The sequence below is a fragment of the Hypanus sabinus genome, chromosome 3, assembly GCF_030144855.1.
Source record: "Hypanus sabinus isolate sHypSab1 chromosome 3, sHypSab1.hap1, whole genome shotgun sequence".
NCBI lineage: Eukaryota > Metazoa > Chordata > Chondrichthyes > Myliobatiformes > Dasyatidae > Hypanus > Hypanus sabinus.
The window spans coordinates 83,568,070-83,588,152 of record NC_082708.1 but is presented as its reverse complement, the minus strand read 5'-3'; the positions used below and the strand labels follow the sequence as shown (position 1 = coordinate 83,588,152).

At 39.1% G+C, this 20,083-nt stretch overlaps 1 protein-coding gene across 1 annotated transcript in view; it reads left to right on the top strand.

The window, feature by feature from the left end:
- Positions 1 to 20,083, top strand: part of LOC132391486 (NALCN channel auxiliary factor 1) — a 781,780-nt gene that overhangs the window by 447,364 nt on the left and 314,333 nt on the right. The window lies entirely within an intron of this gene.

Here is a 20,083-nt window from a genome sequence, read left to right as displayed (position 1 = left end):
CCATAGGTGTTTGTGTTGTCCAGGTGTTCTAAAGCCATGTGAAGAGCCATTGAGATTGCATCTGCCATTGACCTATTGTGGCAATAGGCAAATTGCAATGTGTCCAGGTCCTTTATGACCAACCTCTCAAAGCATTTCATCACTGTTGATATGAGTGCTACTGGACAATAGTCATTAAGGCAGCTCACGTTATTCTTTTTGGGAATTGGTATATCTATTGCCTTTTTGAAAAGTAATGGAAACTTCTGCCCATAGCAGTGAGAGGCTGTAAGTGTCCTTGAATACTCCCACCAGTTGGTTGGCACAAGTTTTCCGAGCCTTGCCAGGTACCCCATTGGTACCTTCCACCTTGTGAGGGTTCACCCTCTTTAAAAACAGCCTAACATCAGCCTCTGAGACAGAGATCACAGAGTCACCGGTGCAGCAGGGATCTTCACAGCTGTAGTTATATTCTCCTTTTCAAAGTGGGCATAGAAGGCATTGAGTTCATCTGGTAGTGAAGCATCGCTGCCATTCAAGTATTGGGTTTTGTTTTGTAGGAGGTAATGTCTTGCAAACCCTTCCAGAATTGTTGTACATCTGATGTCGCCTCCAACCTCATTCAAAATTGTCTCTTCACCCTTGAAATAGCCCTCTGCAAATCATACCTGGTTTTCTGGTACAGGCCTGGGTCGCCAGGCTTGAATGCCACAGATCTAGCAGCCAGCAAACGACATACCTCCTGGTTCAACTACAGCTTTTGGTTTGGGAATGTACAGTAAGTCCTTGCAGGCACACACTCATCCACACAGGTTTTAATGAAGTCAGTAACAACTGCAGCATACTCATCCAGGTTGGAAGATGAATCCCTGAATACAGTCCAGTCCACCATGCATCAGCTACGTGGATGTTCCTTTACCTGTTGTCATTTTAACTGATTATTTCCTGTTTTTCTGCTCGTTGACAATCTCAGTTTGCCACGATCTAATTGTCATCTTTATTAGTTGTCCCAATCCTTGCTCCTGATTGCACCTGAACGCACTCCCAGTGTCAACATTCTCGTGATAAATCCTCATCAAATGCTTTCATTAATATTTAGTCCCAAACCTGGGGAAACTTCCCAGTTTTGATGCCCAGATTATACTTGTTTTTCACAAATTTATGAGCACAAAACTAAAGAAAATACATCAAACTATGTACTTCTGGCTGTGAACAAATATTGTGTCTTTAAGCATTGTGTTGTATGACTGGCAGTAACATTTTGAAGTGACTCGCCAAGCACTGGAGGAACTTACTGGATCAGGCAGCATCTATGGAAAGAAATAGGCAGTGTACGTTTTAAGCCAAGACCCTTCATCAGATCTAGTATCACTGATGTAAATCAGCAGCAGTGTTTTTGCAACATTCCACTTGGACTGTTATAACAAAGAGGATCTGTTCGATTTCAGCTCTTTATCTTGTGTATTCCAAATCTGTGCACAGTTTGGAATCCACAGAGGAAAAGTATCCCAGACTGAGAATCCAATGGCAAGGGGTCACAGCCCTCAAACATGATGAAGTTGTTCTACGTCAGTTGGGTGAACATGTGAAACTTGCAATCAATCGCAGCAAACTGAGATTCTCAACAAGCAGAGAAACAGGAAATAATGTTAAAATGATGGCAAGTGAAGGACTGATGGATGGTCGACAATGAAACCAGGTGTACTGAAAGTTTCAGTGCCTATGGAAAAGCATGTGATCCCTCCATATGTCAAACAAATTCTAATGCTCTTCTGGACACATGATCTTATTAAAATATTGAGGATGAAGAAGCTCATAATAAGGCAATATGGTAATGCAGCACTAGAAAAGCACAAAATAATTGATTCCCCATTTCATTGTTTTTCATTTTCAACAAGACCAGTTTTTATTCCCCATTCCTAACTACCGTTGAGGTGGGAATTGAGAACCAACTTTTAAATCGCTGCAATCTGTCTATTGAAGATGCTTCCACAATGATGTTGGACATAGAGTTCCAGGATTTAGACCAAGAGGCAATGAAGACTAGCAATATAGAATCTACATCAGGACAGGGTGGCTTGGAGAGCAACTTTCAGGTTTTGGTATTTCCATAAGCCTACTTCTCTTGGACCTTTTGCTGGCTGAACTGGCAGGTTTGGGAGATCCTGTCAAAATACCCTGGGTAAATTGCATTCTGTAGATGTTTAGGATTTCTTGAGAGTTGTTAGTCCTGCATTTATGGTTACGGTATTTCATCATGCACCTGACATACGCCCAATGAGGCCATTCAGTTTAAAAGTCATGAAATCATGTTGCAGCTGTATGAAACTTTTCATGGTTACGTTTGGAGTACTGCGAAGAGAAGAGAGTTTAACATAAGACTAAATTGGATGAACAATACACAAAATGTAGCACAGTTATAATGTATGCCACAAGAAGTGATAAAATATTAAAAGACTGGATTGAAAATTAAAGCATAGATCACTAATAGTGAAACAGCTGTCAACAAGGGAACAGAAAGAAAACTTATAACCATAACCTTAGTTGGGTTGCTTTACAATTTAGAATTAAGAAATTATAAGGACAGCAAGATGATTGGAATGTGTCAGCCATGAAAGGACAGAAAGCAAGGCAGCCGATTATACAGGCTGATTATGTTGCTGTGAACGTAGCTGCAGTAATTGAAGCAAGATTGGAAAAGATATATATTCCTTGTAAACACTATATGTCATAACCAAATCTAAGCAGGATTCTGCAGGAAATTGAAAATATATTTAAGATGTTCCTATGTGGATAATGGCATAAAGTTTACTTGATGTTAAAGCAAACCTCAAGCCAATCTATTGTAGACATCCAGCTCTGCCCTGTGCATGGAAAGCACAGATAGAACCAAACCTGAGAGTGTGGCGTATTGGTGAATGTAGTACTATGTGAATGGACAACTGATTGACTTGGCCGAGCATAGTTCGAATTACAAAGGTGAACTGACAACCTTCTCAGAAAGGCCCTGATAATTGCTAAAGCTCCACCTCCAAGCTCGGCAGCTGTCAATGTTGTCACTGACATTCAACACCATTGGCATCCACCCACACTCAAAACAACTGGGAAACATTAAAAAATAAAATCACATAAAAACAGTAAAACCGCTTTATAAGTTGGCACACTAAAAATTCTCCAATGCACTTTAAAACAATTAAATACATTTAATTGTACTGAACTGAATCAAACAGAAGTCTGCTGACTAATCTGTCAGCTGCAGTTTCTGCCCGTTAGTTTCAATGGGGAAAGAAAACGTGGCACAGGCTCAGCGATGAGAACTGAAAGATCTGTACTGCTTCATCAGACATGATGAGGAATCCACTGGTGCTGCTCAAGGCAAGCAGCAGAATGGCAAAGCAGAAGATGCTTTTTCAACAAGGGAGTTCAGGATTTGCACAAAGAAGTGAGTAACTTAAACTAACACCACCATTGGACTTAAGGATCTCCACAGAGAAACGTGAACAAGTTAAGCCAAAACCAGCATGGCACTTCAGCATCTCCACAAAGAAATATGAGTAAGTCTAACAGGAAGCACAGGAGAAAGCTCCTTCCTGTTAATTTCCTGCACTGTTTTATGGTTTGTGGTTTTGTTTAAGCTCCACTCAATGAATAGTTCAACATGAACAAACAAAATCAAATATTTGAATATAATTTTTTAATGTCTCTTAAAATACACTTTTCTAATATATTCAGAAATTCTGTAATTTTATTAATAGAGCTGAAAATAGTTTTGTCACAGCTAAATAAGCATTATTAGAAACAAGATCATATTCTATGAATGACCTGACTTTAAGCAACTAAAAATGATATGAAATTCATTCAGTACCCACAAAATGCCAGAGGAACTCAGCAGACCAGGCAACATCTATGGAAGAGAGTACATTTAATGTTTCGGGCCAAGATTGATGAAGGGCCTCAGCCTGAAACATGGACTATTCTCTTTTCCATAGCTGTTGCTGGTTTGCTGAGTTCCTCCAGCATTTTCTGTGCTGCTTGGGTTTCCAGCATCTGCAGACTCTTTCTGGTAATGAAATTCAGAATTGTCTTCTCTTCATTTCTTGCTGCCTCAGTAAAGCATGATCAAATACAGTACCCCATCTGCTCTGGACATTCCCTCTTCTCCCCTCTCTCACTGGGCAGAAGATACAAAGATACAAAAGCACATATCATCTTATTCAAGTACAGCTCCTGCCCCGCTGTTATAAGACTAACAAATGGTCCCTTAGTGTGAAAGATGGACTCTTGATCTGACAATCCACATTGTTATGATCTTGCACCTTACTGTTTACCTGCACTGCACTTTCCCTGCAGCTGTTGCACTTTGTTCTGCATTGTTATTGTATTACCCTGCATTACCTCAGTGCACTGTGTAATGATTTGATCTGTATGAAAATATGCAAGATGAACTTTCCATTCTATCTCAGTAAATGTGGAAACAATAAAACAATTCCAGTTCCAAGGTGGGTGCAAATAGTGAAAAGTTACTTTGCTAATTAATTCGCTTTATGGTTTGAGCCTGTCCCTAGAGTGTAATTGTTTAAATTGTTACAGAAGAATTGCAACATTTGATTCAACTGGAAATCCTGTGCGGTTCTGCTGATACATGGATGAAGTTTATTCTTCCACCTAAAGTTTTGTGCTGCAGCTTTTCATGTGCTTTGTAGGTAATGTGACCAGTTAGAAATTATGAAAACTGTGGACATGTATTTTTTAGTAAGAGAATGGGTTGAATAATTAGCAAAATGGTTTATTATTATCACATGTACTGAGGTCCAGTAAAACAAAACGTTTTAAAGATCATTTCATTACAACAGTAACTAAGCTTATCCGAGGGACATCGACAACAGAATTCAGAGTGAGGTCTTACAGTTACAGAGAACGTGAAGGGCAGGCAGACAATAAGATGCATAAACAAGCTTCATGTCAGTGTCAGCGATAATAAATTTGATTCTGATTCTGAACAAGGTAGACTGTGAGGCCAAGAATCCACTTTATCATTTGACTGTCTCATATCTGCGGGGTAAAATCTGACCTTGAGCCGGTGGCACATGCTCTCAGGACTTTGTGTTATCTGCCTGATTGGAGGAGGAGAAAAGGCACTGTCCAGGACGGGGTCTTTAATTATGTTGGTTATTTTACCAAGACCACAAGAACTGTAAGTACATGGAGGGGAGGCTGGTTTCCATGATGTGCTGAGCTGCGTCCACGACTGTCTGCAGTTTCTTACAGTCATCGGCAGTTGTCATACCAAGTTGTGATGTATCAGCACAAGATGTTTTCTATGGTCTCCCTATGAAAATTGCTCTAGGCAATGGGAACCAAATGGAGGCCACATTAATTTTCCTTCCTGAGGCAATGGAGGTGCTGATGCATTTTCTTGACCATGTTGTCCTGGTACATTTTCTTCACCATGGTGTCCATGTGGTTGGACCAGGACAGGCTATTGGTGATTTTCACACCTAAGAACTGTCAACCCCCTCAAGCTGAACGCCATTAACTTAAGCAGGACATGCGCTGCCATCACCCCTTCCTGAAGTTAATGACTAAGGTTTTTTGTTTTGCTAACGTAGAGGGTAAGGTTATTGTCGTGACAACATGCTACTAAGTTCTTTATCTCCTTCCTGTCCTCTGATTTATTATTTGAGATTTAGCCCACTATGGGAAAATTTGTGGATGGAGTTAGAGTTGTGAGTGCATAGGGAGTAAAGTAGGTGACTGAGGACACAGCCTTGCGGGCATCAGTGATGAGAATAATCATGGCAGAGATGTTGCTGCCTATCCTTACCAACTGCGATCCATTGCTCCGGAAGTCAAGAATTCTGTTGTCAAAGGTGTCGTTGAGTCTCAACTTTTGGACTTTGAAGCTGAGTTTGCTTGGAATTATAGTTTTGAAGCTGAAGTAATAATCTATTAACAATAGTCTATCATGGGTGTCTTTGCTGTATTATAGTTGAGTTATAATATTAAAAACTAAAAATGCAATAAGCTGGTTAACCAATTGTCAAAAGACATATGAATGAGCAGCAGGGGACTGAGGATATGCCTTGGGTGGCTTTGCACTTGGCCAAAATAATTCAGTTTGACCTTAGAGTTTGTTTAACATGGAAGCTCAAAGAATAAGAGGAGGCTGTCCAAGTTGCATGCCATCTTGGACAATGACTCCCATCCAATCCATAATGTACTGGTTAGGCACAGGAGTTCATTCAGCCAGAGACTCATTCCACCGAGATGCAACACTGAGCGTCATAGGAAGTCATTCCTGCCTGTGGCCATCAAACTTTACAACTCCTCTCTTGGAGTGTCAGACACCCTGAGCCAATAGGCTGGTTCTGGACTTTATTTCCACTTGGCACGATTAACGTATTATTATTTAATTATGTATGGTTTTATATTGCTATATTTCTTCACTATTCTTGGTTGGTGCGGCTGTAATGAAACCCAATTTCCCTTGGAATCAATAAAATATGTCTATCTGTCTGTCTGTCAATAAGAGCTGTTCTGCAAAGAGCACTGCAGAATTTAAATTAAATACTATTATTGTATAGCAATAGTGAAAACTATTGACAATTATACCATGGCCTGAACAAAACATAAAGCTTCTCCTTTGAAATTTGGCATTCAGTATTGCAGCTGCTGGAACCATTACATAAATGTTGCCTGCATGGAAATCTTCCAGACTGTTTCAATCCCTGAGGTATATTACTTACCCATTAATGATCTCAGAAAGATATTGTTCCCCTCATTCTAATATTTAATTGTTACTCCCAACATTTTTTTTCATAACACAAAGGGAGATCAGGGTGACATATGTGTATATTGATAACAAATTTACTTTGACCTTTAAACTTTGAACTTCTGAAGAAAGATTTCTTGCATCGACAATTTGCAAGGATATGCTCAGCCCTTGGAATTTAGCAGTTCTCATCAGGGCCCACTGATCAAAGTCATTTCCAAAAGAAAGGGAGTGGTGATAGAGAGGGTAAAGTTGGCAACATGGAGAGAGAGGTTAGAGGAGAGTTCAGGTTGAGCTAGGCAAGCCTGGCCTATACACCTTACATAAGTGAGAATTTGAATGTGAGACCACAGGGAGGAGTGAGCAGCTTGTTCATAAAGAAAATTGTTCTGCAGATCCTGAAAAACCAGAACAACACACATAAAATGCTGGAGGAACTCAGGCGGTCAATCGGCATTTATAGAAAGGAATAAAGAGTTGATATTTTGTGGATTCAGCAGCTGTGTTTTCCAGTATTCTCCATTCCCTGAAAAGCAGATAGATGACAGCCAAAGCCTGTCTACTTGGGAGAACAGACAAGGAGCAACCCTCTGCTCTCCAAGTATTTACATTAGGATAGTTGGTAATTTAAGGAGGAATTTAAGGTGGGGGGTTATATGGGAGGCAGGATGTGAGGGTCGGTACAACATTGTGGGCCAAAGGGCCTGTAATGTGTTGTACTATTCTATATTCTATGTTCTAACCATTTACAAAACTCCAAATATCATTTCTTATCTGAATACATTGTGCTGGTGTTTCAACAAATTTGCTGTTCATAAATAGACTAATTCATTTTCTGCAATTAAACAGCAATTACATTTTAAAATAATTCAGTTCTGTGCAATTGATAATGAAAACATTTTTAATGACCATTTGACAAGGGTGCCATATCAGTTTAGTACTTGGTGCTGTTTAATTTTCTTCACTTTCCCCTCCTTGAACTGAGTGGATATTCAGCTAACCGATAATTCAGTAAATATTGGAAAATACTGAAAAAGCTCAGCAGGTCTGAATCAGGCGAAATTTGTGTGAATCAAAACAATTGAAGTTTCATGTCTGGGACCCTTCATCAGAACAGAAGCGAATTTGTCAAGACTGCAGAGAAGGAGAGGAAGGCAATGGGCAGTAATAACGGATCTTATTTCTTAGGGTGAAGTAATAGAGTAGTTCATAAAAGATTCTTTGTGTAACATGGTGCTAATGTTGTATATTTTATATTATGTTGTTTAGTCTGACTATACAAAGCTCAGAGAAAAAAAACATAATGGAAATTCAAACTAGAGGACATGATTTGAGAGTTAGGGGGCAGAAGTTTAAGGGAAACACGAGGGGGTATTTCTTTACTCAAAGAGTGATAGCTGTGTGGAATGAGCTTCCTGTAGAAGTAGTAGAGGCCAGTTCAGTTGTGTCACTTAAGGTAAAATTGGATAGGTAAATGGACAGGAAAGGAGTGGAGGGTTATGGGCTGAGTGCGGGTAGGTGGGACTAGGTGAGATTAAGGGTTCGGCACGGACTAGGAGGGCCAAGATGGCCTGTTTCCGTGCTGTGATTGTTATATGGTTATATGGAAGGCAGGCACATATGCCCACTTTTCATACAAGTTTGTCGATTTTGATGAGGAGTTTGGCAGGCTGCAACTAACCCATTCACAAGATGCGTTGCTGTTCCTTGATTGCTTACTGGGTCTCATTGTAACAATGCAAGGGCTGGATGAGAGGAAGTAGGATGGGGAATTAAAGTGGCATGAACCGAGTGCTCAAGGTCACTGAACGCAGCTGCTTCGCAAAGTGGTTGAGCAACCTGGCTTTGGTTTCTCTAATGTAAAGAATGCCTAATTGTTAGCAGCAAATGCAGGACACCAGCATGGAAGGAGTGTGAATGAATCACTGCTTCATCTGTCTGTCCCCCTGCATGTCACAACCAGAAGAACTGAAAGGACAAATGTTGTCTCTTCTGCAATTGCCTCGGATAATACCACATGACAGGAGTGGTAGGTGGGAATGGAAGAGCAGACGAGGATGTGTGAAGCAGTGATCTCTTTGAAATGCTGAAATGGGAAGGGAAGGAAATAATTGTGAGGGGTGAACTGTTGATCATGGTAGAAGGTAAGGACTCACTGTTCACTGTCCTTGCTCTGTGTAAGAAGAGGAATGCTGAAAGCAATAGATCATATGTGGTTAAGGTTCCTGACCACCATGGTGGAGGAAGTAGGAAGACATTTCAAGAGCACCCATATGGAATGTCTCGTCATTAAAACATGTGACAGAGGGAGTGAGAGAATAGAATGAAGCGGAAGGAGAAGCTGAACAATATGAGGACAAGTTCAGCCAAGTGAAAGGAAACTGCTGAAGAAGGAAAGTATTAGCTCTCCGACCCTCTTGATTTGGGATGGAGATGCAATGGGATTGTACATCTATGGCGAATATGAATCAGTTAGGGCCAGGGAACCAGATGCTATCAAAGTGACAAGGGTCTTTTAAAATTTCACAGATATAAATGGGAAGGGACTCGCCCAGGGGAGAAAGAATGGATCTATGGATTTTTTAATTTAATTTTTCAGATAACTGTTATGATAATATTAAATATTTGTTGCTACTGCCATCAGCCTATATTGCCTATTGGGCTCTGTTAGCACTGCAATTAAAATCAATACATCGTACAATTGTGATACCAGCTGTCTCAGTTTTGAGCTTCACCATCTGTTATGTCTCACCACTTCTTAATATCACTGCTGACCTTAATGCCTGGATGTTGGCTTCTCTGATTTAGATGGTACAACCTCTTCCACAGTTACTGCCTAGATTCAAAGGAAGTTGACTCATTTGCAAAGCAAGCTTACTCTGTTGTGATTTCTTCCTTCCTCTCAACTTAAAAAGCTGAAAGAATTCCTGAAATAAAGTATCAAGCTCTGACAAATAAACAGTGTTGTATGCTTGCCATTTGACAGGACTTTTAAGGAATCTTTTAGAAAAACAATTTAGTACTGTATTTGACATACAGAGTTTATACAAGACCAGAGACAGAACAAATGTGAGTGTGTGTTGCTCCCTTAAACCATCAGTTTATCTTAATTTTTTAAAAATTTCCTGGATAGTTATTTCTTTCTTAGCTATCGTTCCCATCCTCAATTGATCTGATAATTTAGACAAATGTGCGATTCTTGGAAACTCATCTTAAAATTGTTCGGCCCTTGAGTTTATGCATAACCAGTGTTAAGGCGTAACTAATCCCTGATTGGTTTGACAGTGCTTCCATTGCCTGACTGATCTGATTGGTTCAGACAAGTTGTTTTCAACCTCCAACCAGACTTGTTCCACTTCGCAAGATGCAGCCTGGTGCTCCACCCAAGTAGATTAAATCTGACAGCTTCCACTGGTAAATGTCAATTAAGAGTTGTAGGGAATCTAACCACCAAGACCAACAGCATAATAAAACATATATTCGTGATGCTCCCAGTGCAAACTCTGCAGAAACTAATTATATCTTGGGCCTTACAAATAAGTTATTCCCAGGACGAGTATTATAGAAACATAGAAAACCTACAGCACAATACAGGCTGAACATGTCCCTACCTGACAAATTACCTAGGCTTACCCATAGCCCTACATTTTTCTGAGCTCCATATACCTGTCCAGGAGTCTATTAGAAGACCCTATCGTATCTGCCTCCACCACCATCGCCACACACACACCACTCTCTGTGTAAAAAACTTACCCCTGACATCTCCTCTGTACCTACTTCCAAGCACCTTCAAACTGTGCCCTCTCATGCTAGCCATTTCAGCCCCGGGAAAAAGCCTCTGACTATCCACACAATCAATGCCTGTCTGATTATGTCTTTTTTTTTTACTTGGTGTGAATTTTGAATCAAAATCAAAAATGCAAAGCAAAAATAAAGTATAGGGGATGTCGAAAAAAGTGTGGGGTATGGGAATGAAAAGCAGGTCAGACAAGATCTGCAGAGAGAGAGAGACAAACTAAATTTCTCAGGCAGTCACCTTTCATCAAAACCCTGAGGAAATTATTGTTTCTTTTCAAGGAATGATGATGAGAGCACATGCTCCATCCACAAGTTACCACACTTGAAATAAGTCAGTAGATCAGTGTGTACCAGACGGCGCAGATACAAGAACCTATGTCCAATGTCAATCACTCTTGCTTTTGTTTTATTTCACATGAGCTTTTGTATTGGCTTTCTGTGTACCCAAAGAAATAGAGGATCTGCTTGCTGTGAAAAGCAAGGAGTACTAACCGTATTTCATCTTCCTCATATCACTGACCTTTTCGGGCAGGGGTTCCCAACCTTTTTCTATGCCTTGGTCTAATACCATTAAGCAAGGGGTCTGTGGAACCATTTAGTTAACCCAGTCCCTGAATTACCTCATCATGTTTTCCCTATTTATTTGTCTTCAAAAGTCTCCTTTGAATTCTTACCCTACTGGATGAAGTGCAAAGTAGAATCCATAACTGTTAATAACTGCCTGAGTGATGTGAAAGGGCTGTATTGAATATTGTCGTGGGAAAAAATGTCACCACCATTTGTGTAATGCTGCGTCAATTCTTCACAAAAATGTTTGCCTGGATTGTCAGCATTGATGTGATACACATCATTTAACTCTATGTGGGAGAAATATTGGTCAAAAGTTTTCTAATGAAACTGTGCTCTTTTTTAAGTGGATTTAAGTGTGCTGCCCATAAAATATTTACAAAATGCCAATTTCAAGCATTTAATTGCACGTGTTTGAATTTACTGCATGGCATATAATTTTTATTAATAATGATTTAACTTTTTCAGCTGACATTAGTATTGATTTCCCCTTACTATCAATCCTCAGATTATATTTTCCATTTAATCTTTAAGTGGCTGTTTGTATGCTATGTTCAACTGCAGTGTAAAGTCAGGTTCTTAAGAGTTTTCATTAAATGACTGGTTGGTGATTCACTACAGCGAACTGAAGTGAATGCAGGATGTGATGAACAGTGAATTCTGGAAAATATTTTCAGGCATTCCTAATTGTTCCAACTTCACATCACTCATCTGTGGTTTTGGCATCAATTTTACTTTCATTTTTCAATGACTCTGTTACACTTAGGCAACCAAAATCTCTTTCCTCCATTAACTCACAATCTCACATTGGAATCACTTGCAAATCCCTTCATAGTCTCAGTCACCCTACTATCCATCCTCATTCACTCTCCATATTCTGCTTTGCAAATTATGTTCCAAAACCCTTCTCAATGATCACCCACCTCACTACCACACTCAGGAACTTACTTTCAAAACTTCTCTCATCCTCTACATTTCTTTCACCTTTATTAAAACATATATTTTTGCTCATGCCTTTAGCACTTTATACTCATTCCTTTTCCTACTTGAGGAGGTCCTTAAAGATTGGCCAAATGTTAATTTATTTATAGTTGTTTGTCAGTGACAGGCAATTTCCTTAATTACATATTGCAAAGCTTTCTAAACTGCATTTATGAGTGCTTTGTTCCATTAAAAATGTTATAATATTCCATAATAATTATTTGTATGAATTCTGGTTGTATATGAGATCTATGTTTTCATTTAATAAAGAAATACTTTCTCACAGTTACATCAATTGTGACATTAGATTTTATATAACCTCAGTTATGACTTATACCAACCACTTTAGAATACAAAATATTTCAATGTTGCCAGGTGACGACAGTCCAGAGAGCCTTCAGTTTGTGGTAGAGAAGCTATTGGAGAAAATTCTATAGGACAGGACTTATGAACATTTGGAAAAGTAGGAACTGATTGGTGATAATCAGCATGGCTTAGTGCAGGGGAAATCCCGTATTACTAATTTGGCTGCATTTCTTGAGTAAATTACAAAGGAGAATGAAGGAGGCAAGACTGTGGATATTGTCTGTATAGATTTGTTATGGTAGGCAGATTCAAAAAGTCCAAGGCACAGAGAATTAAATGTGATTTGGTTAAAATGGATTTAAAATTGGCTTGGTGATGAAAGGCAGAGGGCAGTGGTAGAAGGGTAGTTTTTTGACTGTGATCCTAAGGATTGCTGTTGGGACCATGGCCATCTGTGATATGTATTAACAACTTGGATGGATGTGAATTTGGGAGGTATGATTCACAAGTTTGCAGATGACAAGAATATTGATGGTGTTGAAGATAGTGTTGTCTAAGGCCACAAAGGATGCAATGCAGTTGCAAACTTGAGAAGAGCACTGGCATTTAGAGTTTAATATAGACAAGTGTGAGATAATAAATTTTGTCAAGTCAAATGGCAGTAGAATGCAAAAGTAAGGCATTAGGAATGTTGATATAGACAACACACACAATATGCTGGAGGAACGCTGCAGGCCAGGAAGCATCTATGGAAAAAAGTAAACACTCGATATTTCAGTCTGAGAAAGGAAGAGGAAGTGTCAGAATAAGAAGGTAGCGGGAGAGGAGGAAGAAGTACAAGGTGGTATGTGATAGGTGAAAACAGGAGAGGGAGTGGGGATGAAGAGCCATAAAGATCCAATTCCATAGTTTCCTGTAAGTGACAGTACAAGCTGATAGGTTGCTAAAGAGGGTGTGTAGCATGCTGGCCTTCATAGGATAGTCATTGATTATAAGGATTGGAATATTATGTCTCAACTTTACAAAACACTGGCATGGCTTCACTTAGGATGTCTTGCACAGTTCTTGTCGCCAGTAGAAAGGATGTGATTATACCGGACAGAGTGCAAGGGGATTCATCCAGATGTTCCCTGGATTGGAGGGCTTTGCTTAAGGTGAGAATTAGGATATGCTGGATTTGTTTTCCCTAGCTGGAGGGAGGGTGAAGGGTGACCTGATAAATATATACAAGATCATGAAAGGCATAGCTAGCGTTGACAGTCAAAAATATTTTCCCATGGCAGGGTTATCAAAACAAGAGATTGTAGGTTTAAGGTGATTTAGTGGAGATCTGAGGAGTATTTTATTTTAAGCAAAGAGTGATCAGTATCTGGAAGGTGCTGCCAGAGAATATTAAGGAATCAGGTTTGTTTAAGAAGTATTTAGACAGGCATTTAAGTAGTCAAAGCACAGAATGACGTGGACCTATGTCAGAAAAATAGGATTAGAGCGGATTAGCAAAATTGGAAATTATGGTAAATACTAAAATAAAAGGTATGAATGAGGAAGTAAGGCAATTCAAAAACTGGGAAGCAATTGAATGTTGTTAATTACAACTACACTGTGAGAAACTTTCGAAAGACGTTTCTATTAATAGCCAACATTTGCAGCAGGGTTAAGTACGATCATTTTCTGAGTTCATTATTATGATGTAGATAGGCTTCTGAGGGGCTATTTTAATTTCTTGTTAATACTGCTGGCTGAAATTACCTCTTCCCAGCCTCCCTTAAGATATCCTTCTTTGTTTTCATTCAATCTACTTAATCAGTTGGCAATTAAAAGAAAAAAATAACTGTGCAACACTTGATTTTCTGTGAAACAGTCACCTAAAATTTTAAGTACATTGTCAGTATTGTGGAATACAGTGAGGAATTGAGGTGTCAAGTTTATCACAGAGTACATTTGACACCTCCAAGTGCACTGTGTCTTTGAAAGGCATATTTCTGGTTGCATAACAATTCTCAACCATGAAGTTAGGCACACAGCAGTAATTTCAGTTATTGTTTGACATAGCTGCTGTAACATGAGAATATGAATATTCAATTTTGTAAGTCCAAACCAGAAAAAAAACTGTAATAGAAAGAAAAGATGCCACCCAAGAATCATAAAGGGATAGATCTTACCTCCACCAGCTGTGGAATGCTCCACAGAAGAGAACAAAGGACATGTACCTAACGCATCAATGGACCAAATCCCTCAGTGATTTTCAGGTGAGATTTCTACTTATTTGAGGAGGAGTGGTGGAGGTGGGTGGTAGAAACAGGATGGGTGAAATCTCTTCTCATGTGATCCTCTCCCTGGGTATTCACATATGCCAGCACAATGTTCAGTGCAGTGTTCGAGGAGAGAGTGTACATCCGAGTCCTTCCTTTCAGCTTTGGCATGAGGCCACTCAACGCTGGCCCATTACTTTCTGCGTTGGTTCCTATATCAGGATATTGTCAGGAATTTATGCTTTCCATACCGTTTCTGGGATCACATGCAGATAATAGGCCCAATGTGCAAACATTGGCTGGTGTCGTTGAGCCACATACTATCTTGTACGTTGTGTGCATTGGAAAATTGCTCCCTGCAGGACCCCCCCCCCCCCGAAATATTGGGGAAGTTACCCTCACAATGCCTCTTGGAATAAATTTCAAGCATGTCTGCTTCTTCAGGGTGATTCCATTGAGAATTCATGCTCTTAATTTTAATCTAGTTTGCACATCAGCTGCAACAATATGGGTTTTAGAAGTCACCTCATAAATCTTATATTGAATAATATGTGAATTATGACATTTTGGGGAGAATTATATGATTAATTACATTAAAACATCACCAGTGAAAATTCAGCTTCGGTTACCTGTGTACATTGCACAGAACGATTCAGTTCCAATGTCTAAACAGAAGTCAGCTTCTAAAGCAAGTACCGTCTCTATACATCGTACTCACTTATCAAATGAATCCAAAGTGCTTGCTGTCTTCAATTAATGAATAATTATATTTAATAGCTGTCAATCCTTGAAAAGAATACAAAACATAATTTTCACTAAGAAACTCAGTACATACCCTGATAGAAATGCATAGATAAATCTTAAGAGTGCGCAGAGTGTGGGCTTCATCATTGGAGATGCCATCCTGCTGAGGAGATGTTACATCAGGCCCTCTCTATCACACCAGGTGCATGCAAAACATTTCATGATACCATTTCAAAGAACGGGTCTCAACTAACATTACTAAACCAGATTATCTTGTCATTATTAGCTTGCTGTGCACAACTTGCCTACCAGCTTTCGTTCAGCAATATCCCACAGTACTGAGAAAAGTCTCAAATTTAATGTCATCATTTGAGGGCTAAACATTGAAAAGCAGTTAAAGTTAAACATCTATAAAACTTAATTCCTTTAGGGGTGTGCTGACACATTGAAGTCCCAGGGAGTAATTTGAATCAAATGCTTTCTTACACAAGAAGCAAACTGGTACTACTGAGCTACACTGGCACTTAAATCAATGGCTCTCAGCCACATGTAGCCCAATCATCAAACTGTCTTTGTTAATTGCTGCTTGTAGTTGTAGAGCTATGGAGTACATTGGATGACTACTGAACATAAAGGCAGTGGTTGCATTGTAGGTCAGGGAGAGAACTGGCATTTTATTGGCTACAAATGTAGTGACTGTAAAAAGAATGTGGGAAATGCAATAAATAGGAAATATATAGGAAATACCTTCTGAATGGGTGCAGAGGCAGGAAGTTGTGATGGTGCACTTCACCAGCCACGTTGATGCTGTAAGTGTGGCGTACTATTGCGAATAGTCCATTGACTTAAATAATTATCCATTGATGGAATTGCATGCATTGCTCTGGATTTCTGGTTGCACAATCTTAACTTGACCTTTGTGACTTTATTATAATTGAAAATGATATGTACTTTCTTTTGCTGAGAAACCAAATGAAGAATCAAGGCCTGTAATACGATGAAGCACCAAAGTTGAAAAGATTTAAAGAGAAAATGAAATAAAACAGATTGACATCACACATTTAAAAGCTGGAAGATGGTATGCAAAAGAAAAAAATCTACAAAGGTAAGGAATTCCCATAATCCTGAGGTCCAGAGGAAACTTGAGTTGGGTATGGTCATAGTTTTTAATTTACAGATCTCAATTGTAAATACAGGGAGGGTGCAGTCAATGTTTAATGATTTATTTGAAGGCAGAAGTCAAAAAAAAAACATTTGAAGTTATGGTTGATAAAATGCAGAAAACAAAGAAAGTTGGTTTCTAAAAATGAATGAAGCTCTTACAAATAAAGAAGTTCTCATGAAATTCATTCAGTTTTGAAAGGTTATGTTAATCTCCAACTCCATTATCAACGCATGACGTGACTATTATGATGGTGAAAAAGTTTATTGAATGGATCATGTTCTTTCTATCATCCAGCAAATCAAATTTCTTACAAGCATTGCAAGGTGGGCAACTAGAAAACAAAATTTATATTTGTACATTGTTTAAGATTTGATTAGCAAAAATATTAAGTGTTTTGCACAAATAGAAGATATTTATATATGGGAGATAAGCGAGTTTCACTTAAGATCAGAGAAGTCAGGATGGAAAAATTAGGCCTAATGAAGACTCATTTGTTGTAATTTGTAAGTAAAAGTAATGGTTGGAAGTTTATCCCAACTCTGCATCATTTTAGGTAACCAAGTAGTATATCTGATTCAGATAGGATACTTTAAGAAGTAGCTTCAGAGTAAACTTTTCCATAATTTATTAATCCTATTAATATGCCATTCAGCAAAATCAGTGAAGGAAGAAAGGAGGATCTCTAAGTTAAATTTGTATTAATAAGGAAGAGACTGTTAATTTTCTGAGTAGCCTTTTATTTTACATCCCACCAACAAATGGCCCTGTTCCCTTATATGGGTGACCTTGATTTAGGTTGTAGGTTCTGGAGTGGTTTGATTCTGATGTATCCAAAGCACGCACACACACAAAATATTGAAAACTTTGAAAAATATTGTTATGCAAACTGATTATAATGAAACTCTGTAGATGAGGGTGGGCTGGGGTGGGTTGTAAAATAGCTATTAATTTTGCAATCACAAACATTATACAGCCATCAAAAACAAATTTTTCATTGTGACTTAAGGTACACAAGAGTTTCACAAGGAACAATATTCTCCAGCATTTATGCATGTAGAATGCAAATTAAAAGTTTTCAATTAAACCATGGATCTCAAAATGTCAATTAATCTGACCACTTGGCATTGTATGCAATGTTACATTTTTTTCTTTCTTACTTTCAAGTGCATATTCCATTCCTTTTAAAGGCTATTTACTATTCAACCTGTTCCTACCATTCAAGTATGTATATGTCACCTTACAGTACCCTGAGATTCATCTTCTTGCAAGCACCCACAAGAAAATAAAGAAATACAATAGAATTTATGGAAGACTGTATACAAGCAAAAATTGACAAAAAAAGAACAATTAGTAAAATAAGACAAATTGTGCAAATAAAATAAATAAAAAATACTGAGTACATGAGTTGTGGAGTCCTTGAAAGTGAGCCTGGAGGTTGTGAAATCAGTTCAAACCTGAGGTGATTAAATTATCCATGCTAATTCAGGAGCCTGATGGTTGTAGGGCCTAAGGCTCTTTTCCTCCTACCCAATGGTGGTAGTGAGAAGAGAGCATGACCTTGATGGTGGAAGTCTTTGATGATGGATGTTGCTTTCCTGTTGCAGAGATCTTTGTAAATATGCTCAATGGTGGGGAGGGCTTTGCCTGTGATGGACTATGCTGAATCCATCACTTTCTGTAAGTACTTCCACTCCTGGGCATTGGTGTTGCCATACCAGGCCATGATGCAACCAGTTAAGATGCTCTCCACTGTGTATCTATAGAAATCTGTCAAGGATTTACAGGACATGCTGAATCTACACAAACCTTTAAGGAAGTAGAGGTGCTGCTGTGTCTTCTTTGTAATGGCACTTACATGCTGGATCGAGGACAGATCCTCTGATTTTATAAAAACAAAGAATGCACTGACCCTCTCCACCTTCCAATCCCATAATGAAGACTGGCTTACAGACCTCCTCCTGTAGTTGACAATTAGCTCTTTGGTTTTCCTGATGTTGAATGAGAAGTTGTTTTTGTGTCACCACTCAGCCAGATTTTCAATGTCCCTCTACTGTATATGCCGATTTGTCACCATGTTTGATCTTGGCAATGGTGGTGTTATCAGCAAAAATTAAATAGGGTATCAGAGCTTTACTTAGCCACACAATCACGTATACAGTGAGTAGTGTAGGGGGCTCTACTAGATAGTTCTACTGATTTAAATGGCATGCACCCCAGGGTTCTGAAAGAAATTGTGGTTGCACGAATAATGATCACTAGATTCTGAAATACTTCCAGAAGACTGGAAAATTGCAAATGTCACTCCATTCTTCAAGAACGGAGAGAGACATAAGAAAGGAAATTATAGGCTAGTTAGTCTGACCTCAGTAGTTGGGAAGACGTTGGTGTTGATTGTTAAGGATGTGGTTTCCGGGTACTTGGACGCATGTGATAAAATAGGCTGCAGTCAGCATGGTTTCCTCAAGGGAAAATCTTGCCTGACAAATCTTTTGGAATTCTTTCAAGAAATAACCAACAGGACAGACAAAGGAGAATTGGTGGATGTTGTGTACTTGGATTTTCAAAAGGCCTTTGACAAGGTGTCACACATGAGGCTACTTAACAAGTTAAGAGCCCGTGGTGTTAAAGGAAAGATACTAGCATGGATAATGCATGCATTGGCAGGAGGCAAAGAGTGAGAACAAAGGAGCCTTTTCTGGTTGGCTGCCTGTGACTAGTAGTGTTCCACAGGGGTCTGCGTTAGGGCTGCTTCTTTTTACATTATATGTCAATGACTAGGATGACAGAGTTGATAGCTTTGTTGCAAAGTTTGCGGATGATATGAAGATTGGAGGAAGGGCAGGTAGTTTTGAGGAAGTAAAGAGGCTACAGAGGACTTAGACAGATTAGAAGAATGAGCAAAAAAGTGGCAGATGGAATGCAGTGTTGGGAAGTGCATGGTCATGCAATTTGGTAGAAGAAATAAAAGGGTAGACTATTCTCTAAATGGAGAGAAAACTAAAAATTCTGAAGTGCAAAGGGACTTGTGAGTCCTTGTGCAGGATTTCCTAAAGGTTAATTTGCAGGTTGAGGTAATTTCCTGGTGAGGAAGGCAAATGGGATGCTAGCACTTATTTCACAAGAACTAGGATATTAAAGCAAGGATGGAATGTTGAGTCTCTACCGAGCACTGGTGAGGCTTCATTTGGAGTAGCGTGTGTGGTTTTGGCCCCATATCGTTGAAAGGATGTGGTGACATTGGAGAGAATTCAAAGGAAGTTCACGAAAATGGTTCTGGGATTGAAAGGCTTATTATAGGATGACTTGGCCTGTATTCACTGGAATCCAGAAGAATGAGGGTAACCTCATTGAAACCTATTGAATGGTGAAAGGCCTTGTGGAGAGGAAGTGGATGTGGAAAGGATGTTTCCTATGGTTGGAGAGCCTAAGACCAGAGGTAACAAACTTAGAATAGAGGAGCATCCTTTTAGAATGGAGATGAGGAGGAAATTCTGCTATTGAATAATAATCATAGAGGCA